The sequence below is a fragment of the Pantherophis guttatus genome, chromosome 13 (genome assembly GCF_059756535.1).
Source record: "Pantherophis guttatus breed Tessera chromosome 13, ASM5975653v1, whole genome shotgun sequence".
NCBI lineage: Eukaryota > Metazoa > Chordata > Lepidosauria > Squamata > Colubridae > Pantherophis > Pantherophis guttatus.
Genome location: NC_142075.1, coordinates 4,640,474 through 4,665,503, shown reverse-complemented (window position 1 = coordinate 4,665,503; position 25,030 = coordinate 4,640,474). Strand labels below are relative to the sequence as shown.

Below are 25,030 nucleotides of genomic sequence, written 5' to 3'. Positions count from 1 at the left end.
TAGTCAGCCCCCCTCACCCCTTTTTTTTCCCCAGTAAGGCCAACAAATTGGAAATATAATAAATTTTGTAAATAAAAATGGTGACAGTTCACAAAGACTAGTAGGTACAAATAGAAATACATACTATTTCTATAGCAAGGAAGATAAAGCAGGAATAGTTAAATTGAATACTTTATTCAAAGAGGAAAATATGTTCTTATTTTGGATATCACTTCCGGAATTTGTGCTTGTGAAGGAAAAAAAAATGAAACTTGATTTTGTTGACTAGAAAAATTTGGTGTTATAGAAATGGCTAGTTATATATTAATATGTGAAAGCAAAAAGTTGAGGTTGGAGTGTGTTTTACCTGGTACTGTGCTAGGAAGAATTGGAAGTCAATGCCCTCTTTTCTTTCTTTTTCTCTTCCCCCTTGTATTTCGCACCCCCTTTTCCCGTTCTCTTTCCTTCCTTTAATTTCTTATTTTCTTATTTTCTTTTCTATTTTGTGTGCATTTTATACAATAAAAAATAAAAAGGAAAGGAAAAAAAGGGGGTGGGGCTTTCATCATATAGCTGCGGCCGCCATTTTGATTTTTCTTTTTTCTTTTTTTTTTTGAACACACACAGAGGCCACGGATGCCCCTGTGGAAGAATTGGGTAGAACTGGCCCTTGATTTAAAGTCACCCAGATTGTGTTTGTAAACGCCTCCCTTCTGTTGTGTAGCAACCCAACACTTTGCTCTGGGTACAGGCAGCATCCTTGACCTAGGGTGGGGACCGCCCTAGGCCAAGGATGCTGGGAACCGAATTTCCATCACTAAGCAAGGCGGTTAAGCCAGTTGTGTCTAGTTCTTTTCTTTTTAAAAACAACAACAACATTTGATTAGATTACAGAATAAAATACAATCAGACAAAAGCAAATAGGAGGACACAGTAGGGAGGGGAAAGGGAAAGAAAAGTGAGGAGGGGAGGCAGAAAAGAAAGAAAAAGTGTTGACTTTCACCCAATTCCCTCTGTTGCAGTAGAACAAAGCATTAACTTTGAACCCTCCACTTTTTACTTTTCTGTAATAATATAAACTAGCCATTTCCGTAAGAGTTGTGTCTGATTCCATGACCTTTTTTTGCCACAGCAGTTAAGAGAGTCACTGAAGTTGTTAAGTGAATCGTGTAGTCATTAAGCGAATCTGGTTTCCCCCATTGACTTTACTTGTCGGAAGCCGGCAGAGAATTTTGGGAATGGTGATCGCAGGACCTCCGAGAAGATGCTGCAACCATCATACATACATGCTGGTGGCTAAGTGTTTGAATTCTGATCACGTGTCTGTGGAGATGCTGCAATGGCCATACGTATGAGGAGTGGCCTTAAATCAGGTTTTTTCAGTGCCTTTATAACTTCAAACAGTCACAAACCAAATGGTTGTAAATCAAGGATTACCTTACCTGTTGTTCTATAGAAAGTTAAGAGTCATCCACACATCACACCAAGCCATAATGTGTTTGGTCTGGCTTAGCATGTGTGAACAGCTCAGTGATTTTATGATGGTCCCAGGGTTGTCCTGGCCCTGTGAAGCAGATTACAGATTAACAGAGTTGGAAGGGACCTTGTAGGTCATCTAGTCCAACCCTCCCATCCAAGCAGGAGACCCTACACCATTTCTGACAGATGGCAGTCCAGTCTCTTCTTGAAAGCCTCCAGTGATGAAGCTCCCACAACTTCTGAAGCTGTTCCATGGGTTGATTGCTCTCACTCTTAGAAAATTCCTCCTTATTTCCAGGTTGAATTTCTCCTTGATCAGTTTCCAACCATTATTCCTTGTCTGGCCTTCAAGTGCCTTGGAAAATAGACTAAAACATATGAAGAACAGTCACAGGGACTGAGCATGGTTAATCTAGTGAAGGACCAGGGGAGACATGAAAGCAGTCTTCCAATATTTGATGGACTGCCACATAGAGGAGGGGGTCAAGCTATTTTCCAAGGCCAGACAAGGAAAGATTCAACCTGGAAATAAGGAGGAATTTTCTGACAGTGAGAACAATCAACCCATGGAACAGAAGTTGCCTTGTGGGAGCTTCATCACTGGGAGCTTTCAAGAAGAGACTGGACTGCCATCTGTCAGAAATGGTATAGGGCGGGGGGTTGGACTAGCTAACCTACAAGGTCCCTTCCAACTTTGTTAATCTAATTAATCTAATCTCTCTGTGGCAGCTCCTCAAATATTGGAAGATTGCTATTATGTCTCCCCTGGTCCTTCTCTTCACTAGACTAGCCATGTTCAATTCCTGCAACCATCCATTGTATGTTTTAGCTTCCAATCCCCTAATCATCTTTATTGCTCTTCTCTGAACTCTTTCTAGAGCCTCAACATCTTTTTTATAGTGTGGTGACCAAAACTGGAAATACTATTCTAGCTGTGGTCTTACCAAGGCTTTATAGAGCGGTATTAGTACCCCAGAAGACGCTTTCCTCCAACTACAGACCATCATCCCCAGTACGGATGTGCCTACCAGGGTCCCCGAGAAGAACGGGGTGTTTTGGGAATGACAAGCTTTGTTTACAGTTTGTGGCTTCTATCTGGATTGCTGTTGTCTCCTGCCCAAACCGGTCCATGCATGGATGGAGGAAGAACAACAGAAAAAAGGAAGGAAAACCAACCAGAGATTGGCCAAGAAGCTGGCTATGCAAACTTTATTCCTCTCAAATGGACTCGTTTGCATGTAACTCTGGCCCCAACATTTTCTGCCAGGACTTCTTGGCGCGGCTCCAACTGGCTCTCGGCCAGGAAGGAGACAGGATTAAGAAGTTCTTAAGCACGACTGTATTGAAGCCTGGATCCACCCCCCCCCCCTTGTTTTGATACCATTTAAAGGGACCCTCGAGCTAGTAAATTCTGCTTGGCTTTGTTCTCCGTCACCTCTTCATCCTCTTTCGATTAGGACTGTTATTTCTACTTTCCTTGCGAGACACCAACTTTCCAGCCCCTCTGAACAGTCAGGGGCCAATCTGAGAGCGGTCAGTCTTAAACAAACAAGCAAAACCTTCAAAGGAAATCTTCAACTGGAAATTGCTGACTTGCAGCTTTTGGAGAAAGTGAGGGTTTGCTCTTTTTTTTTCTTCTTTTTCTTCAGATGGTCTGAATTAAGATAATGACTTTGCATCTCACTATTGGTGGAACTTGGTTTCAACCACAGGATGTTTGCAGAGTCTTCGGTGGAATGGGTCCGTGAAGGATATTTGCACACACTTATTCCAGGCTTCTCCTGGTAGAGGCAGAATTGAAAAGACAACTGAATGAAGCAACAGGCAGTAATAAACAAAATGTTAATGACCACATTAATGTTAATGGTCAACATATTATAGAAAAGATATTGAGACTCTAGAAAGAGTGCAGAGAAGAGCAACAAAGATGATTAGGAGTAGGGGTGTGTTCTACTTACCTTTACTACCGGTTTGCAACGGGGCTGCGCGCGCGCACTCATTTTGCTCTCGTGCACGCACTCTTCTGCACATGCGCAGAAGCATTTTGATGACATTTGGGGTTGGTGGGTGGAGCCTCCCACCAGTTTTACTACCGGTTCTATAGTACCGGTGCGAACCGGGGGCAACCCACCACTGATTAGGGGACTGGAGGCTAAAACATATGAAGAACAGTTGCAGGAACTGGGTATGGCTAGCCTAGAGAAAAGAAGGACCAGGGGTGCTGTGATAGCAGTATTCCAGAATTTGAGGGGCTGCTACAAAGAAGAGTCCCTTGGGAGTTGGGCGGCATAGAAATGCGACAAAATAAAATAAAAATAATAAATAAAGAGTGGATCAACCTATTTTCCAAAGCACCAAAAAGCAAGACAAGAATAACGGATGGAAACTGATCAAGGAGAGAAACAGCCTAGAACTAAGGAGAAATTTTCTGACAGTGAGAACAATTAAACAGTGTAATGGCTTGCCTTCAGAAGCTGTGGCTGCTCCATCACTGGAGACTTTTAAGAAGAGATTGGACCGCCACTTGTCTGGAATGGTATAGGGCAGTGATGGCTAACCTTTTTGCCATCCCGTGCCAGCAAGGGGGGAGCGGGGAAGGTTCGCGTGCACATGTGCCCACACCCATAATTCTATGCACCCCGCCCCATGCATGCAACCCCCCCTTCCCCCCGCTCCTAGCACACGATGGCCCAGTAGGCCCGTTTTTCCTTCTCACCTGGCTCCAGATCCTCTCTATGCATCTGGGGAGGGTGAAAACAGCCTTCCCCACCCCCTTGGAGGCCCAAAACGGCCCGTTTCCGAACTTCTGGTTGGACAGGAAGTGACTTTTTTGCTGTCCCCAGCCTCCAGAGACTCCGACGCATGCGCACCGGAGCTGAGCTGGCGTGCCAGGCAACATGGCTCCGCATGCCGCTGTGGCACGCATGCCATAGGTTCGCCATCACGGGTATAGGTCTTCTCCTTGTGCAAGACCTTCCAACTCTATTATTCTGTATTCTGTAAATACGTTTAATTCAATAAGAAGCCAGTGGTGGGTTCCTCCCGGATCCACCCGGTTCCGCCGAGCCGGTAGTGGTGACGATATGACGTCACCAAGTCGGTGACCATTTATCTGGGATGGTATAAGGGCTCCTGTCTTGAGCAGGGGGTTGGACTAGAAGACCTCCAAGGTCCCATCCAGCCCTTTGATTCTATGTTCTATGATTCAAATGAAATTTAATTTTTAACCCGGCTCTGTGTACCTTTTGGACTCTCCAATCTATCCCTGAAAGGCCAAAAGTGACTTAGGGCAAAAAAATGCTTTCTACCCCTGCTTCACTGTAAATATTTATCAAAAACAGATAGTCCTCGAGTTACGACCACAACTGAGCCCAAAATCTCTGCTGTTTAGTGAGACATTTTCTAAGTGGGTTTTGTCCCATTTTATGACCTTTCTTGCCACAGTTTGTTAAGTGAATGATTGCAGTTTGTTAAGTTAGTAACACGGCCGTTAAGTGAATCTGGCTTCCCCATTGACTTTGCTAGTCAGGAGGTCGCAAAAGGAGATCACATGAGGACCCAGATTGTTGGCGGCCAGAGGCTGACTTTGTAAACCGCTTAGAGAGGGCTGTAAAAGCACTGTGAAGCGGTATATAATTCTAAGTGCTATGAGAAAGGAGGGAGGGAGGGAGGGAGGGAGGAGCTTTGATGGCTCAGTGGTGAGAATGCAGTATTATAGGTTAATTCTGCTGACTGCCTATTGCCAGCAGTTCGGCAGTTCGATCCTGACTGGCTGAAGGTTGACTCAGCCTTCCATCCTTCCGAGGTGGATCAAATGAGGACCCAGGTTATTGGGGGCAAGATGCTGACTCTGTAAACCACTTAAAGAGGGCTGCAAAAGCACTATGAAGCAGTATATAAGTCTAAGTGCTTTTGCCATTTTCCTTTATTTATTTATTTATTTATTTATTTATTCATTCATTCATTCATTTATTGGTTCGATTTATATGCCGCCTTTCTCCGGAGACTCAGGGGGGCTTACGATGTGTTAAGCAATAGCCTTCATACTTTTGTATATACCTGCTTAGTAGGGCTTTCGGCTCCCCCTAAGCGGTGTTCTTTTTTATACAAAGTCATCTTATTGCCCCCACAAACCGGGTCCTCATTTTACCTACCTCGAAAGGATGGAAGGCTGAGTCAACCTTGAGCCTGGTGAGATTTGAACTTGCAGTAATTGCAGGCAGCTGGCAGCTAAGTGCTACTTAACAGCACTTTAGTCCGCTGCACCACCAAGGCTCATTCCTTCCTTCCTTCTCTCTGCTTTCCTTCCTTCCTTCTTCCACAACCCCCAATCAGGCGTCCTCCTGTGACCCCCTCTTCTCTGGCCAGAGCAAAGTGCCCTCCGATGCTTCAGTTGCAGCCCCTCAATCAATGCATGTGCTTCCATCAACCCACTCAGCCCTCTTCCTCCGCCTGGCCTGGCCTCCCTTCGCCGGATCCCAGCTCCGTCCTGGGGTCTGCGGCCGGTGGGGACCTCAGCCAAGGAGTTCCTTTGCTGGCCTCCATTAGAGCGGCCGCTTGTTTGTGTATTCAGCACAGTTGCCTTTATCGATGGCCCCGTCCTGACGCCGGGTTTTTCCTGTTTCAGATTCTGACTTCTGATTTTCCTTCTTCTTGTTTGTTTTTCCCCCTCTCTTTTCTTCCCTGTTGTTTCCAAATTTCCCCAGATGAGTTTGGACTTTGTGTGTGTGTGTGTGTGTGTGTGTGTGTGTGTAGCATCCTCTTTCCATTGTGACACTTAGGATGGTTCAGCTTCCTGCCCTTGTGGGATCCTTTGCAAATCCTGCTCCTGAGGACTGTTCTGCAAAGTTAGTTTGGGGGGAAAAAGTTTGCCTTATAGCAGGGGTCCCCAAACTTGGCGACTTTAAGACTTGTGGACTTCAACTCCCAGAATTCCCCAGCCAGCATCGCTGGCTGGGGAATTCTGGGACTTGAAGTCGACAAGTCTTAAAGTCGCCAAGTTTGGGGACCCCTGCCTTATAGAATGGGACGATACTCTGCACAGGTCTTTGGCAGCATTACTAACCTACCCCCACCCCACCCCCGCCAACAGAAAGGAGAGGAAGAAGATGATTAAGGGCCTGGAGACTAAAACGTATGAAGAACGGTTGCAGGAATTGTGCACGTTTGTGGAGTTGGCTTTAAACCCAAGAATACACTAAGGCAGAAGCTTGTCCACCCCAAGGCTAAAACACCCAGATGCAAACTGAGCAACGTGGTATATGCAGTACAATGCAGCTAGACATATGCATATCTGTACATTGGGGAAACAAAACAACCACTTCATAAACGCATGGCACAACATAGTAGGAGGACAAACCCATCAGGACAAGAGTCAGCAGTCCACCTGCATTTAAAAGGCAAAGGCCACTCTTTGGAAGACAACAAAGTCCATATTTTGGACAGAGTGGACTGCTGGTTTGAAAGAGGGGTCAAAGAGGCCATCTATGTCCAAATTGAACAGCCCATCCCTCAACAGAGAAGGAAGGATAGGACATCATCTATCTCCAGTCTACAACACAGTCCTTTCAACAGTTCCAAGAAAGCTCCACACCCATTTGCACCACTCAGGTGACCCTGAGGACACAGATAAACCTCCAGGTGGCCTTAACGACTCGCCAAAAGGATGCAAATGACCAGCTGTCTGCAAGGAGTATCAATCCTTCCCTTCCCCACCATCCAGTCAGAGCTGAAGAAGCTTTATTGGATGAGAAGCAAAATGCCTTCAAAGAAAAACCAGAAAGTCTAGTTGCCTCTTGAAAAAGCACCTTTGGGACAACCATGACCTGGATGACGGAGGATCTCCATAGACACAGAGATAGAGAAAGTGTTTCAGACAAGGCCCACTGGGAGGATACTTGGATAAGCGTCTGAATGAGCCAAGGGCTGCCTTGAGAGCTCTTCCCTGCTCTCACTTGGATGTTTCCTTCTCCCCCTTGCCTGTGAGTTCATCGGATTTTTCACAAAAAAGAAAAAAAAAAACCCAACTTTCTCGCACTACCACACCCAAGATTCATTCCTTCCCCATGAAAAGTGCCAGCAGGCCCAGGCCTCTCTCTCTCCTCTCTCTCTCTGCTGCTGATATATTTTTGTAAAGATATTCTTTTTGTCTCCATTGGTGTGGGAAAATGTACTTTCCACCGCACAATCATAAATTATGCTTTGAGGGAAAAGTTTGGAATTCAGAAGTCTGCATTTTTAATGGCACGCTGGGTCCGGCCTTTTGGCAGCTGCGATGGGCAAACAGGGAGAGAGAGGGAGGGAGGGAGGGAGAGAGAGAAAAAGAGAGAGAGAGAGAGAGAGAGAAGGAGGGAGAGAGAAAAGTGAACAGGAGCAGCAGTAGGGAAGAAGGGAGAGGCCTGGAAGACGCTGAGCTCCTCGGTGGCAAAGAAATCATAGGATCGACTTTGGTAACCCCAGAATTGCCAAAAAATGTATAATGAAGCTGGCCAGGCCTGCATTTACAGAGAAATCGATGGAATATTCCAGGTCGTTAAACAGGACATTGCAGCCAAGGTTTGATCATATCATATACAGCATTCAAAATGGCACAGATAATCCTCGACTTAGCAAGACAGTTGTTGAGTTTTGTCCCGTTTTTATGACCTTTCATGCCACAGTTAAGGGAATCACTGCAGTTAAATTAGTGACACGGTTGTTAAGTGAATCTGGCTTCCCCATTGACTTTGCTTGTCAGAAGGTCGCAAACCCAGCGACCCCGGGAGGCTGCAACCGTCATAAATACGAGTCAGTTGCCAAGCATCTGAAGTTTGATCATGTGACCATGGGGGGGGTGCCTCGATGGCCGTAAGTCTGAAAAACGGTCATAAGTCTCTTTTTCCAGTGGCGTTGTAACCTTGAATGGTCACTAAATGAACTGTTGTAAGTCGACACTTCAATGCGCTATCTGGCTGTGGAAAGAAATAACTCAGAGGTTCTCCAAATGCTGAATATTTCTGTCCTGGCATCTCCAATGAAACATCCCATCATCTTCTTCTTGCTCCTTAACCTCAGAAGGAAAATATAATTTGTATTGCAGCTTCTGGCTGAAAAGAAAGCAGCTAACCTTGTTTAAGCCATGATTAAAGCAGGAGGGCGTCTGTCCTTCACCGAGGAGAATCAATCCTCCCTGCTCTTAAGACAGGCTGAGTTGTCCTTGAAGGCAACTGCAAGCATTCTGCCTCTGGAGACCAGAACTCAGACTCTCAGCCCTCGGGAGGTCATTTCATGGACTGTTGCGTCTCAGTCTCATAAAGTCTCCCAAGGTTGAGAACATTGTTATAGATGCTGGATTGTACACACTGTGAGGTCCATGAGGCTCTCTGGACTTGGCTGTGGTCACAGGTCATTTTGCTAGAAGGGAATGGGGTTTTCTCCCTGTCCCCCCACTCCCTTCTAGCACTGATGATGTTACCTAGTTGGGTCATGAAAGATTTTGGAAGCAAACAGCCAAGTTCAGAGAGCACCAAGGACCCCACAGTCCTCCTCCTCCTCCTCCTCTCTGGAAACCCTACTCCCTTCTGGTACTGATGATGTTACCTAGTTTGGCAATGAAATGTCTACAAGAAAACAAGCAAGCTCACACAGCATCAAGGACCCCTCAGTTTCTCCTCCTCCTCCTCCTCCTCCTCCTCTTCCTCCTCCTCTTCCTCCTCCTCCTCCTCTTCCTCCTCTTCCTCCTCCTCCTCCTCCTCCTCCTCCTCTTCCTCCTCCTCCTCTCTGGAAACCCTACGCCCTTCTGGTACTGATGATGTTACCTAGTTTGGCAATGAAATGTCTACAAGAAAACAAGCAAGCTCACACAGCATCAAGGACCCCTCAGTTCCTCCTCCTCCTCCTCCTCCTCCTCCTCCTCCTCCTCCTCCTCCTCCTCCTCCTCCCTGCAATCCTTATTCCCTTCTGGTACTGATGATGTAACCTAGTTTGGCAATGAAATGTCTACAAGAAAATTAAATATAATTTAATTTAATTTATACAATATAAATTACAGCAAAAAAAAAAGAAAACATGCAAGCTCAAACAGCATCAAGGACCCCTCAGTTCCTCCTCCTCCTCCTCCCTGCAATCTTTATTCCCTTCTGTTACTGATGATGTTACCTAGTTTGGCAATGAAACGTCTACAAGAAACCAACCAAGCTCAGAGAGCCCCAAGGACCCCACAGTTCCACAAATATTCTCTTCTGTTGGTAAAGTTGGCATCACTGTTGCCCCACAAGGCTGAAGACAAGACGACAGCCAAGATGAAGGCACAACAGAGATCTGAGGCTGCCACAAAGGGGCAGGGGGGAGCCTTGCAGAAGCCACTTATGGGCACTGCAGAGGGAAATGTAAAACCCCCTCCTAAGCATCAGCTGAAAAAAAACGGACAAAAAAGATGCCGAGACCCTAGAAAGAGTACCAGAAGAGCAACAAAGATGGTTAGGGGACTGGAGGCTAAAACATATGATGAACAGTTGCAGAAACTGGGAATGTCTATATATTATAATGAAAAGAAAGATTAGGGGAGACATGAAAGCAATTTTCCAATATTTGAGGAGCTGTCAAAGAGAAGAGGCAGTTGGCCTATTTTCCAAAGGACTTGAGGGCAAGACAAGAAGCAACAGGTGGAGGGAACATTAAAGAGAGATCCAACCCAGAACTAAAGAAATGATTTCTTGACTGTGAGAACAATTAATCAGTGCAATAGCTTTGCCTCCTGAAGTTGTGGATGCTCCATTGTTGGAGGTCTTCAAGAAAAGATTGGACAGACATTTGTCCAGGCTGGTATATATGGTCTCCTGCCTTGGACAGGGAGTTGGACTAGATCAGGTGTCTCCAACCTTGGTAACTTTAAGACTTGTGGACTTCAACTCCCAGAATTCCTCAGCTTCTGGGAGTTGAAGTCCACAACTCTTAAAGTTGCCAAGGTTGGAGACCCCTGGACTAGATAGACCTCAAAGGTCTCTTCTAGCCCTCAGGTTCTAATTTTGCAAAGCCAATCCAGAGAAAAGTCCTTGTTCTTCTTTGCAAAGCTACAAACCTTCCCCTCTGCTCTCCCCAGGCTGGTTGGTGAAAAGAGGAACCCTGCTTGAGTAAAGGGGGACCTGACCCCCGCCTGAGGCTGGCGGCAGAGCAGAGCCAGGGGCCAGGGCGGAGGGAAGGCTCTTATCGCCAGCCGGTCTCCTGGATGTCTGGACCGGGGGTGGTGGAGTGGGCTGATGGGGGAACAGAAGTCCAGGAGGGAGACTGGGCTGGGGAAGCTCAGGCCTGGTGGGGGTGCATTCCCCCCCCCCCCACACCCTGTGAAAATGCAGGAGGGAGCAGGCACCCATTCAGGGAAGAGGGTGGTCTAGGGGAGGCCCCTGGCCGTTACCAGCCAAGGGAGGGAGAGAAAGGAGGGAAAGAAAGAGTGAGAGAGAAAGAATGGAAAGAGAGAGGAGGGAGAGGGAGGGAGAGAAAGGGAAAGAAAGAGAAAGGATGGGAAGAAAGAGGGTGGGAGAGAAAGGAGAGAAAGAGAGAGAGGAAGGAGGGAAAGAGAGAGAGGAAAGAAGGAAAGAGATATAAAGGAGGGAAAGAGAGAGGAAGGAGGGAGAGAGAGAAAGGAGGGAAAGAGGAAGGAGGGAGAGAGGGAGGGAGGGAAGATGAAAAGAGAGAGAGAGGAGGGAGAGGGAGGGAGAGAGAGAGAGAGAGAGGAGGGAGGGAGGAGAGAGAGAGAGAGAGAGAGAGAAAGAAGTGAATGAGAGAGGGGGGGAAAGAGAAAGAGCGAGAGAGGAAGGAAGGAGGGAAAGAGAGAGAGAGAGAGAGAGGAGCCAGGGCGGGCACCTCTCTGCGCGTCCCCTCCGCATTCCAGCCGGGCGTCTTTCGTGGGGTTAACTGGGAGCCGTCGAGCCCTCCCCAGACAGACGCCAGGCGCTCCATCAAACCGGCCGGCCCAGATAAGGCCGCCAGCGAGTCCCCCGTGCCTGCATGTCACGGAGCCCGGGCCGGCTGGGGCTTGGCTGGGGCTTCCCGCAGACGCCCACCCCGCCGGAGCCAGGGAGCGGATAAGGGGCTCCGGGGGAGATAAGGCTGCCTTCCAGGCATCCAACCCCCCGCCTTCCCTTCGCCCGAGCGCCCCGGGGAGCGAGCAAGCGGCTTCTCCCTCCAGCGCCTTCCGACGGTCCCCCGAGCCAGAAGGTTGTCCTGCCGGCCGAAAGCGCCACGGTGCCAAGACCGCCGCGCTTTCTCCCCTCGGCTTTTGCCCGTTTTCTGCCACGACCATCCTTCCCTCCCCTGTTAAGAAACACGTGAGGAGGCCTCCCTCCCCAAAAGAGCCTTGGTAGTACAGTGGTCTAAGGCACCCTGTTATTAAGACCAGCTGCCTGCAATTACTGCAGGTTCGAATCTCTCCAGGCTCAAGGTTGACTCAGCCTTCCATCCTTTCTAAGGTGGGTAAAATGAGGACCCGGTTTGTGGGGGCAATAAGCTGACTTTGTACAAATATACAAAAGGATGAAGGCTATTGCTTAACGCATTGTAAGCCGCCCTGAGTCTCCGGAGAAGGGCAGCATATAAATCAAATTAAAAGAAAAAAAAAACAAAAAAACACTCCCAAGTTGCAAAGTTTGGATTGGCGCATCGGAGAGCCTGGAAACCCGTCAGTGGAGATTCCTGCCTGCCTAATGAAGAGCTCTCTGCGCATTAAATGTGTAGACCAGGGGTCTCCAACCTTGGCCGCTTTAAGCCTGGGGACTTTAACTCCCAGAATCCCCCAACCAGCTGGCTGGGGGATTCTGGGAGTTAAAGTCCACCAGGCTTAAAGCGGCCAAGGTTGGAGACCCCTGGTCTAGAAGTTTGAGACAGGGCTCTAAATAGCCTGAATTCTTGCAGCCAGGAGCCGTTTAGGGATTGCTGCTGAATTGTGGCAGAGCGGGAATAATTGCTTCCCCCCCCCTTCCTGCCCCACAACAAAGGGTTGAATGCTAGGAGTTTGCCCAGATGGTCTATGGCAGAGGTCTTCAAACTTGGCAGCTTTTCAGACTTGTGGACTTGTCAACTCCCAGAATTCTCCAGCCAGCTACAGTATGCTTAATTCTGGGAGTTGAAGTCCACAAGTCTGAAAAGCTGCCAAGTTTGAAGACCTCTGTTTTAGGGAGATTCTCAACAGTTGTCCCAAAAGTGTTTTTCCAAAAGTCAATGAAGACTTTCTTGGGTGGTTTTTTTTTTTCTTCCCTCCTTTGAAAACGTTTTGCTTCTCGTCCAAGAAGGTTCTTCAGTTCTAACTTCAGAGGATTGGTGAAGGATGGCTTCTTGGATGAGAAGGGAAAGGTTTTCAAAGGAAAAAACAAACGAGGAAGTCCAGTGTGCTTCTGGAAAAGCACCTTTGCCAGTTTGCCCAGAATTAATTCGTAGGCAGAGATCGGGTTTAGTAAAGATGGAAGGCTGTGAGTTCTAATCCTGTCTGTCAGATGCGAAAGACCAGGAACCGGTTTAATTTATGGATTACTACTCATGCCAATGCACAGAAACCTACTCAAATAACAGCACTGTTTTAGCCCTAGATAAGGGTCAATGAAATTCAAGGGAGGTTGGGCTTGTTCCTTTGTGGCTACAAAGAGACTCTAGGCTGATTCCTATTTTGACTCCATCCCCACCTCCTGCCGTTCCTTCTTCCACATTTCCTTGGACATGAAGCCAGCTGGATGATCTTCTTGGGCCAGTCACTTACTGTCAGTCTTAAAGAGCAAACAATGGCAAACCACTTCTGAAAAACTGCAGGACTCCAAGAAACAAACAGAAGAAAGCACAACCATACGTGATAGACCCCCCCTGGCAGGGGTGAAATCTAGCAGGTTCTGGAGAATCGGCAGTGGAAATTTTGAGTAGTTCAGAGAACCGGCAAATGCCACCTCTGGCTGGCCCCCGAGTGGGGTGGGAATGGAGATTTTGCACTGTCCTTCCCCTGCCACGCCCACCAAGCCATGCCACGCCCACAGAACCAGTAGTAAAAAATTTGGATTTCACCACTGCCCCCTGCGTGAAAGAGGGCAAACTCACCTGAAAACCAGGGTCAAAGAATGACCGCCCCCCCTCCCATCCTTCCCCCCCTCCCTTGCGCAAATGTCTTGCCCGCCTCCATCTTTCCTGTTCCAAATGGTTTTTCCTTTATTTGTTATTTCTGCGCCTTCAGGACTCTTTCCATGCCAGCAACTGGGCAGGAAAATTCATTACAGTAGGAGATAAAATGTCTCAAAAGGAAAAACAAGCAAGACAAGGAGACAGCTCAACCGGCACTCAAAATCCAGATAGTCCTAATTCTCCCAGGCAGGGCAATCTGCAGCCATAGCAAATATTTCTCTGCTGAGCCTTTTTTTTTTTTCCCTAAAATTTCCTCTGCAGTTTCTCTTCAGGTTGCAGAATTGGGGAGCATCATTTAGGAATCCAGTCCAATCCCTCAAACTTAGGGAAAGAAGGTTTGCAGGATCCTGGCTTGTTCCAGAGTGTGGGGAAGGGACCAAAAAAAAAAAAAAAAAAGCAAAATCGCAGCCACAATTGTACCATCAAAGCATGTGAAAAAGGGATGTTGGTGACAAGTTCATAGCCATTTTTGGACACTTCATGGACTGTTTCTTTATGCATAGATTGCTCCTTGTCCTGCCTTCAGGTCCTTTGGAGAATAGCTTGACTCCCTCTTCTTTGTGGCAGCCCCTGAGATATCGGAACACTGCTATCATGTCACTTTTCATTAAATTAGATATACCCAATTCCAGCAACTGTTGTTCATATGTTTTAGCCTCCAGTCTCCTAATCCTCTTTGTTGCTCTTCTCTGCACTCTTTCTAGAGTCTCCACATCTTTCTTACATTGTGGAGACCAAAACTGGATGCAGGATTCCACGTGTGGCCTTACCAAGGCCTTATAAAGTGGTATTAACACTTCACGTGATCTTGATTCTATCCCTGTTAATGCAGCCTAGGATTGTGTTGGCTTTTTTGGCAGCTGCAGCACACGGCTGACTCAGTGACCAAGTGATTGTCCGCTAGACTCCCAGATCCCTCTCACAATTACTACTATTGAGCCAGTTAAATTGCTACTTCTACTTAAACTTTTACTACCGTACTACTACTATACTTTTGCTACTTTTACTTAGTAGTAAATTACTACACAATTACGACTATTGAGGCAAAAGTCATTGTATGGAGTGACTTTTAAAAGGAAGTGTTCATTGAATCCTAGGGTGGGGAGGGACCTTAAGAGATCTTCCAGTCCACCCTCCCCAGCGCAGGAATCCTCATTCCGTGCTGGCCAGATTGCTGTCCCTTCTTCTCTTGAAAACGTCCAGCGATGAGGCACCCACGACTTCAGAAGGCTGGTTGTTCTACTGATTTATAGGTCTCCCAGTCAGAAAATAAATTCCTCCTTAGTTTGGATCACTCACTGCAAAGGATCCATTCTCTCCTTCTCTACACTGGTTTCCTACAATGGTTGGAAACTAACCAAGGAGAGAAGCAACCTGGAATTAAGGAGAAACTTCCCAACAGTGACGACAATTGACCAGTGGAAAAGAAGTTGCCTCCAGAAATCGTGGGTGCTCCATCACTGGAGGTTTTTAAGAAGAGACTGGACTTATCTGAAATGGTATAGGCGGGTCATCTGTTTGAGCAGGGGGCTGGACTAGAAGATCTCCAAGGTCCCTTCCAGCTTCTGTTCTGTTCTGTTCTAATTATATTCTACTCTACTCTACTCTACTCTACTCTACTCTACTCTACTCTACTCTACTCTACTCTACTCTACTCTACTCTACTCTACTCTACTCTACTCTACTCTATTCTATTCTATTCTCTATTCTACTCTACACCCAGGCAAGAAACCTCTTTTGGCCAGGGAGTCTATTTGGAGCCTTAGAATCAGAACATAAAAGTTGAAGGGACCTTAGATTCATCTAGTCTATCCCCCTGTCCATCAAGCACACCCAAAAGGGCAGTTGCAGGGAAGGTGCCTGCTCAGAATACTTGCCATTGGGAAACACAGCATGTCACATCACACAAATTTACAATGCCAACTATTGCGGTGACTTCCTGCCTTCCTTCTGTTCCCTTGGGGATCCCTCTGCCACCCGATTCTTTGTCCTGGGGAGGCAGACAACTCCCTGATTTGCAGCCTCTCTCCATTTCCATTTTCTTCAAGTGCCTGCAGGGATTATGCGAAGCCCAGAGTCACTCTTGGGAATAAAGATAATGCTAGAAGCCGACTCTTTGTTTGCAGCAGGCCAGCTTCTAATGTATTTATAATCTTTTTTAAACCAAAGGACAAGCCAGCCGGGGCCAGCCGCCAGAGAGGCTCCCAGGACAGGCTGTCTTTGAATCCCGCAGCACCAAGCTGCTTATCTAAGTTTTGAATTGGAGATGGGACATCTTGCCTCCTTTCTGAATTAGCCAGCTCATTCGGTTTCAGCAGACTCGAGACTCAGTTTCCATTCTCACTGTAGGCCACTGTTCTCAAGTTTAGCAGCTTTACTTTAGGGTGTATGGCGATCAACTCTCAGAATGCTGGCTGGGGAATTCTGGGAGTTGAAGGTCACACGTGCTGACTGGGGCATTCTGGGAGTTGAAAGTCACATGTGCTGGCTGGGGAATTCTGGGAGTTGAGAGTCACACGTGCTGGCTGGGGAATTCTGGGAGTTGAAGGTCACACGTGCTGGCTGGGGAATTCTGGGAGTTGAAAGTCACACGTGCCGACTGGGGAATTCTGGGAGTTGAAGGTCACATGTGCTGGCTGGGGAATTCTGGGAGTTGAAAGTCACACGTGCTGACAGGGGAATTCTGGGAGTTGAAAGTCACATGTGCTGACTGGGGAATTCTGAGAGTTGAAGTCTACATATCTTAAAGGTTGAAAAACTGCTGTAGACAGAGGCGGGTGGAAGGCAAGAGAAAACTCTTGAGCCTTTCAGGACTTGATGTGTCTCCGAGTGCCATGGTTGCTACTTCTGAATAATGCTTGCACTAAAGAGAAATAATTGCTCTGGTTTCTGCAACCAGACTTTGCTAAAAGAATTCAACTTTTTTTTTTTTAAAGAGCAGGGACCGAGTCTCCTTTCCTTGGTCTTGGGTGCCTGCCTTGAATGGAGCTGGTGGAAAGCCCTTGAGGCTTTGCATGACCATTCTTGGTTCATTAAAAAAAAAATGGAAATAGCGAGTGTTGTTCGGTGAGCCCGCTTGAAAGGCTTCTGAGCTCTTTTGTGAAGGACTATCTGCTTCTTCCATCTCGGCTCGGCTTCCTGTGGGTCTCCCCAGTCTCGGTTCTCTTCCATTGTGAGCAGCAACTTTTGGAAATGACCTCAGGCGGGACCACAGACGGCGACTCGGGGCCAGAGGGCCTAACCCAGCCTGTCTCCAAGCAGCCCGAGGAAGGCAGACGCTGAGATGGGGAGAGACAATCAAAGAGGCAGACGGGGGAAACTGCGTAAGAAGAGCAGAGGATGGAGGTGGAGGCTGGTACATGCTGTAGCCACAGGAGTCAGAAAAGTCAGTCACAATTGTGAGACACAAGCAAAGAAGAAGACCGGGCTTTGGCCACATCATTGTGGTCGTGGCGACTTCTGTGACTGTTTCTGACACATTAAAAAAAAAAAACAGGCAGGGTTTCAAGTCACCCAGAGCCCCTTCGTAACCAGATAGATGCCAAATGCATTTAATTAATAAGTAATGGGTGCATGAAGTGCCTTGAATCTCTTAAGAGCTGAAGCACTAGTGCCAGAGGTCTTCGAATTTGGCAGTTTTAATTTTATTACATCATTTGCATACATTTTTATTATATCTCACTTTTTTCCTATTATTATTAAATAAGAAATTGAATAAGAAATTGAAATGAGAATAAAGGTAATTAGAAAATTGGGGCTGCTCGAATACCACTTTAGATTGAACTGAAAAGGGAAACAAAAGGAAAGAGGGGAAGGAGTAGAGAGAGAAGGAGAGGAAGAAGGAAGAAAGTAGGAGGAGAAAGGAAGGAAGAGACGGGGAGGAGGAGAAGAAAGGGAAAAGGAGGAAGAAAAGGGAGGGGAAAGAGGAGCAGAGGAGAAGGTTAGAAGGGGGGAAGATGAGAGGAGTGGGGAAAGAGAAGGGGAAGTAAGAAAGAGAAGGAGAGGAAGAACTAAGGAAGTAGGAGAAACAGGAAGGAAGAGAAGGGGAGAGAAGAAGAAAGATTGGAGTAAAAGTAAAGGGTAAAAGAGCAGCCCCGAAAAAGTAAAAATTAAAAATGAAAGTTAAATGAAAAGATGAATAAAAATGATGGAAATGACTGTACATGTAAATGTGTTTATAAGAAATAAAAATAAAAACGTTTTTTAAAAAACTAGGCAGCTATGCTGGCTGGAGAATTCTGGGAGTTGAAGTCCACAAGTCTTAAAACTGCCAAGTTTGGGGACCTCTACACTAGCCTTTCTCTGCTGATCATTAAAGCAGCCCATTCCTTCAGGATTCCAGGCAGCAAGTCTGAAAAGAGGGGCCTGCTTTAAAAGTCCCTTCCCTTGGATGAGCCAGTGCCTTAAAACAGCTGCAATGGTTTTCAGGTTTCTGCAGCAGCTTGCAAAAAGACTGACTGACAGGTGTAACAAAGGTGCAGAAAAATGTGCTTGCACACGCTCCTATTTATTTATTATTGATTGATTAGGATTTGATTTTTATCCCAACTTTATAACTTGCCATCTTCTGGCGATCGGCTCAGAGTCATCAAATTGACTTTCATGTCTCAGATGGAACTAGAACTAAATAAAATAAAATAAAATAAAATAAAATAAAATAAAATAATGAAATAAAATAAAATAAAATAAATACTAAGAAGAATTTAGTGACACAAAGAGCTGTCAATTGGTGAATTAGATTGTTATTGCATGGAGTGGCAGGATAGTCACCTAGAAGGGTTGGGGTAAGTAAATCCTGCCTTGTCCAGGGGGTTGAGCCTGATGACCTCTTAGCTCCCTTCCAACTGTATGGTTCTATGCAGGTAGTCCTTGACTTACAACAGTTCATTTTGTGACCATTCAAAGTTACAAGGACACTGAAAAAAGTTACTTAGGACCATTTTTCACACGACTGTTGCCACACCTCTATGGTGACGTGATCAGAATTAAGACAGCTGGCAACTGACTCACATTTATGACGGTTGCAGGGTCCCGGGATCATGTGATCAACTTTTGCAACCTTCTGACAAGCAAAGTCAATGGGGAAGCCAGATTCACTTCACAATAGTATTGCTAATTTAACAACTTCATTGATTCGCTTAACAACTGTGACAAGAAAGGTCGTAAAATGGGGCAAAATTCACTTAACAAATGTTTCACAACAGAAATATTGGGCTCAACTGTGGTTGTAAATTGAGGACTACCTCAAATTCTATGATTCTTGCACCTCTCCATGGGAAGAATGCATGCAATCCCTGGAGCATTGTGCTGATTAACAGATTAACAGAGTCGGAAGGGACCTTGTAGGTCATCTAGTCCAACCCCCCCCTCAAGCAGGAGACCCTACACCATTTCTGACAGGTAGCAGTCCAGTCTTTTCTTGAAAGCCTCCAGTGATGAAGCTCCCGTCACTTCTGAAGGGAAGCTGATGAATGTCACCTGGAGACAGGTAAGAGAACATCCTTTACAATCTTTTGCCCTCTTCCCTTTTCAGAGATGGGAAAAGAAATGAAGTCAGCACGATGCTGCTAATTCTTTTAAAATGAAAATCTTATGAATGACACCGTTGTGAAGGGCACGAGTGCCACGACAAAAGGCCATTGTGGTTTGTCGCTCCTGCCAGAGGTTAAAACTATAGACAATGGGGCCATGGTGAGTTGGAGAGCTGGGAAGTGGGCCACACAGTTTTACTCGGAAGGGGGGGGGTTTCCTATCCATCTACTTACAGCACGGATAGGCCCAGAGTGCCACAAAAGACAGATTGTCTTCTGAGCAATGCGCTGTTTGCTTTGGGTGCTAAAATATTACGGCATATAGAATAACAGAGTTGGAAGGGACCCTGGAGGTCTTGTAGTCCAGCCCCCTGCTGAAGCAGGAGACCCCATCACATTCCAGACAAATGGTTCTCCAATCTCTTCTTGAAAATCTCCAGGGATGGAGCATGCACAACTTCCAGAGGCAAGCTGTTCCACTGGTTAATTATTCTCACTTTCTTTTTAAGTGTTTTTTTATCAGGGCAACCTGGTCTACCTAACTATGGGACGGAGCATACTGCTTCTGTTTTCAGCTTCTGTTTCCAGGAGCCTTCGCAGGCAGTGGCTTTCGCGACAAACTATTTTTGTGTTAAATTTATTTTTTACCGACAAATAAAGGGAAACTAGTATAGATTTATTTCAAGCTATTTAGCTCTCATCAGCTAGCCATACCCTTACTTGGATTCGAACTTGGACTGCCTGCATGTTAGGCAATTGTATTAACCTCTGAGCCACAAGTTCTCCTCCCTTCACCAGTTTGAGCCAGGGGAGAGATTAAGTGTTTTTCTATCGAGGCACCTGATATATACCCCAGTATGTGGGAGGGAGCATCCTGCATCCCTTTCGCCTTTCAGCTCCAATCCAGGAGCCCTCAAGCAGTCGCATTCACGACAAACCATTTTATACCAAATTTATATTTCGCTGATAAAGAAATAAAGGGAGACTAGTATAGATCTATTTCAAGCTATTTAGCTCTCATCAGCTAGCCATATCCTCCTGGCTTACAGGTTAATACATCTACTAAAATGCAAGTAGCCCAGGTTCGAATCCCAGAAAGGTATGGCTAGCTGATGAGAGCTAAATAGTTTGAAATAGGTCTATACTAATCTCCCTTTATTTCTTTGTCAGTAAAACATAAATTTAACACTTTCTTTTTAGTTCTAAGTTGGATCTCTTTCTGATAATCTTCCATCTGTTGCATCTTGTCCTGCCTTCAGATGCTTTGGAAATAGGTCAAACCTCTTCCTCTTTGTGGCAGCCCCTCAAATATTGGAAGACTTCTATGATGTCACCCAGGGGTGGGTTCTAAATTTTTTTACTACCGGTTCTGTGGGCGTGGCTTATTTTGTAGGTGTGGCTTGGTGGGGGTAATGTGACTGGGTGGGCGTGGCCAACTTATTTTTTTTTACTTTTAAAAGCATTTTTTCTACAATCTTAAGAGCTTGCAGAAAAAAATGCATTTAAAAGCCTCTGACGATCAGGCAACTCAGCTGGGATCGTCAGAGGCTTTTAAAGGCATTTTTTCCCCTACAACCTCTTCAGCCGAAGAGGTTGTAGAAAAAATGCTTTTAAAAGCCTCTGACGATCCCAGCTGAGCCGCGCGATCCTCGGAGGCTTTTTTTTTTTTTTACTTTTAAAAGCATTTTTTCGTCCAAAGAGGTTGTAGAAAAAATGCTTTTAAAAGTTAAAAAAATAAAAGCCTCTGATGAGGTGGGCGGGGTAAGCGAGTGGTGACCGGGCCGGGGACCGGTTTGAGGGCGTGGTCAGCCAATGTTATTACCGGTTCTCTGAACTACTACAAATTTTTGCTACCGGTTCTTGCGAACCGGTGCAAACCGGGAGCAACCCACCACTGATGTCAGCCCTAGTCCTTCTCTTCGTTAGGCTGGACATACCTAGTTTCTACAATAGTTCACTGAGAATAAAGAAAAGCATAGAACAGACACTTAGCTGGCAGCCCCTGGATGACCTTGGTTGATACAGAGTAAGTTCTATAGAATTAGCCTCATGGGGATAGGAGACCACAGAGTAATCCTACTTCTGCATTGTTGCCATGTAAGCACCAGGTATTGAATACCACACATAAGGCAGCCAGTTTGGTCCAGTGGTTAAGGCAACAGGCTAGAAGCTCGGAGATGGTGAGTTCAAGTCCCACCTTAGGTATGAAAGCCAGCTGGGTGGGTGACTTTTACCCCCCCCCCCTCCCCACTCTCTCTCTCTCCCCTACCCCCTCTCAGCCCACCTCACAAGGTTGTTGTGCTGGGGAAAATAGGAGGAGGAATGTGTGTTCGATATGTTTGCTGCCTTGAGTTATCTGTAAAAATAATAAAGACGGGACAGAAATAAATAAAAAAATAAGAGACGTGACCTCCAGTAACAACATACATTAGTCACATATCCCCAAGCAAATTCCTCCAGTTAAAATTCCTCTGAAATCAAGACCCCCCAAGCTGGCAGCCAAGATATCCATGCAACCCAGTCAGCAAATGAGGCAAGTTGCCACAGAAGGGAAGAAGAGCGTTCCACATGTGACAGAAATTAGCTCAAAGCAGAATCCCCTCTGTACACTACAAAATGAAATATCATCCCACTCATTGGACAAAATATGTTCAGTACCATGGTTTGCAATTATTGTCTTCTTCTGGGATTTTATTTTAAATGTCCTGGTCTCTGGGTGTTAGGTGAATTTCGTTGTATGGGCTAGAAGCTAGAAGACCACGAGTTCTAGTCCTGACTTAGTCACATAGCCATCTGGGTGAACTTGGGCCAGTCATTCTCTCTCAGCCCTAGGAAGGAAGCAATGGTAAATCAAAAACCTTGCCAAGAAAACTGCAGAGCCTTGTCCAGGCAGTCTGAGTATTGGACATGATTGAACGGGAAAAAAACCCGTTATGATTTCTTGGTGGTCTCTTGTCCCAATTTTCACCAGGCCAGACTTTGTCTAGTTTTCCAAAATTAGGATGAGCATGGGGCAGGGGTGAAATCCAGCAGGTTCTGACAGGTTCTGGAGAACCGGTAGCGGAAATTTTGAGTAGTTCGGAGAACCGGCAAATACCACCTCTGACTGGCCCCAGAGTGGGGTGGGAATGGAGATTTTGCAATATCCTTCCCCTGCCACGCCCACCAAGCCATACCCACAGAACCAGTAGTAAAAAAATTGGATTTCACCACTGGCATGGGGCCACTATTTGTTGTGACAGTGAAGATTGAAACTGGCCCAGCTGAGCCAGTACTATCCTTTGAGGGATTTTGGGGCAATTGTCCAGAAACATTTGCCACTGCCTTGGGGGGGGATTTTTAAAAGAATTCTCAAATTAATTTTGGTCTTCACATTTGCCATCTGAGTCCTTACCCTGTTTACCTTCTGAGCCCAGAGGTTGCCACCCAGCCATATAACAATCCGAGATGCTCATCCAACTGGGGAAATGAAGCGCTTGAAATAAAGACTTTCCCAGCTCAGTTTGGCCAATCACCCCTATCTGATGGCCGATTCTGAGCTGCAGTCGCCTGGCTGAAACACCTGGGCAGATGCTGGCTATCCTGGATTCTTTGCTTCCTTTGTTCTTTGCCCCTGAAGCCTGGCGAAGATTTCTACAGGAGGCAAAAAGCTGGCACACCCTTTGGGGTCTTTTTGGTGTCAATAAAAAGAGAAGTTATCCCATGCTGGATTTTCCATTCTTTTTCTAAAGGAACAATGTGATTTTAGAAAAATGCAATGTGTCCTTTCCAATATACAGAGGTTCCATTCTGAGAGGCCACTATGGGTTTTATATTGCATTATATTACCATTATATTACAGTTACAGAACTGAAGGGCGTAAAATACCTGGGATTTTAACAAGTTGCAGGATTCCAAGGTTTTTGATGATAAATTCCTCATCTACCGCCTAGTGGAGAGAGGTGGTAATGCAGCAACAGTGACCAGATCTCTTTTAAATGTGGTCTATAATAGAGGTCACCAACTGGTGGTGTGTGGACCATTCGTGGTCCACAAGAAAATTTTGGTGGTCTGCAGAAAATTTATTTGCATTTTTTATATTGCACTAAATAGGGGGTCCTCAAACTACGCCCCCTGGGCCGGATATGTGCAATGAACGTTTGTGTTGCTGCAGAGAGTCTCCCCCTTTGGGGTCTTCTTGTGTGGGTTGGAGGGGGGCAGAAATTTTGACTTGGGGTCTGCTTCAGCCTCCTGGTGCGGGGCTTTGGTGAAGGCTGGAGGGAAGTGCCATTGGTGGCAAGGAGCCGGAGGGCCTCGTTCCAGTGGAACTGCCTCATGGACTGGAACTGGCTGATCATCTCAGCCCGCTGAGCCTCCAGGAGCCGGTACCTGGCCTTGCACTCCCGCAGGTCTTCCCTCCGCTTGGAAAGCCTATGCTCCTAGTCCTCAGTGAGGCGCTTCTGCTGAGCCTCCTTCTCAGTCAGATCCAATTTGAACTGAGCTGTTTTGCCAACTCTTTCTCGTGGTGGCTGCTCAGCTCCAACAACTGCTTCCCGTTGGGGCCCTAAGGAGCCTGGATGGGGAGGCGAGGAGTGGCTGGGAGGGGAGGGGTGAGTAGAGGCCGGCGAGGCACCCCTTGACGTGAGTGACATCGAGTTGACCACGCCCACCCAGTCACATGACCACCTAGCCACTCCCACCCAGCTGGTCATCAGGCAGATCATATTAGTGGTCCGTGGGATTTAAAATTATGAATTTAGTGGTCCCTGCGGTCCGAAAGGTTGGTAAACCCTGGTCTATAAAATGAGGTTTATATATCCCATTTTTCCTCCAGGACATCAAGATAGTGAAACGGGACTCCTTCCTCTGCAGTGCAGGTTGGGCTGGGAGTGGCTGGTCGAAACTCACCCATCAGATGAGAACCTGGGTTTCTCCATTATGACTCTTCCAGGCACTCTGGACCATGATCATCAGCAGGGGTGTCTTCCAGGCCATCTGGAAGGTTCCAAATGGGGGAGACAGAGGGGTGGGCTCTCTTCTGAAAGTTTACCATGGACCTTTATGACTATATTAACTGTCTGAGGTTTCTGTCATTCAACAAGTATTAGCAGTTGACCTGGATCACTTATGATAAATAATAAATAAATAACTTTATTGTCATTGTACGTGTATACACAGTATACCCATACAACGAAATTCACATAACACCCAAAGACCAGGTCCAACACACATAACAATCCCCAAACACCCCCCCACCCCCCCACCCCCCACAATTCTCCACCCCTAAACCACCCAAACATCCACACAACATTTACAGTATTTAATCTTAGGAACCTAAAGCCAGGACAGGCCTGGTTGAATACATGGATGAGAGACCACCAGGAAGGAAAATGTAATTCATGGTTCATTGCTCCAGGAAGAAGGTAGGGCAAATCTACTTCCATATGTTTGTAAAGCAAACTGCCTGGTTAGATCCATTAAGTCACCATGAGATAAATCTGATTTAGTGGCATTTTTACTCTTTGCATCTCAAACTTCAGCTAGAATCCGTTTCCCAAAAAAGCTGCTTGATCGTTTCACTACATTTGCTGCATTTGCTTAATACATTTACACCAAAAGAGACGAAGAGCTAGCACGCTTGGGTGTGCAACGTGTAGGTTTAACGACAGGTAGTCCTCGACTTACGACCGCAATTGGAAGCAGCATCTCCTTTGCCAAGCAAAGCAAGGTGCACGTTAAGTGGGTTGCACCCATTTTCGTGACTTTTTATGCCATGGTTGTTAAATGATTCACTGCAAGATTTGTTAAGCAAATCTTGACTTCGCTTCTCAGAAGCTGGGATCCATGGTTGAACTCCGCCCTTTTTTATACGCATTACACACACGTGCAATAGGGAGTGGTGCGGTGGCCTAGAGGTGGAGCTCTTG

The 25,030-nt window shown here is 46.3% G+C and overlaps 1 long non-coding RNA gene across 1 annotated transcript; it reads right to left on the bottom strand.

Annotated features, from left to right (window-relative positions):
* Positions 1 to 2,640: 2,640 nt before the first annotated feature.
* Positions 2,641 to 24,062, bottom strand: LOC117676156 (uncharacterized). Its single transcript, XR_004594360.3, has 2 exons — positions 24,012 to 24,062; positions 2,641 to 3,239 (listed from the first exon to the last, which is right to left on the bottom strand). It is a non-coding gene; the product is annotated as an uncharacterized LOC117676156 (long non-coding RNA).
* Between the last annotated feature and the right edge of the window lie 968 nt (positions 24,063 to 25,030).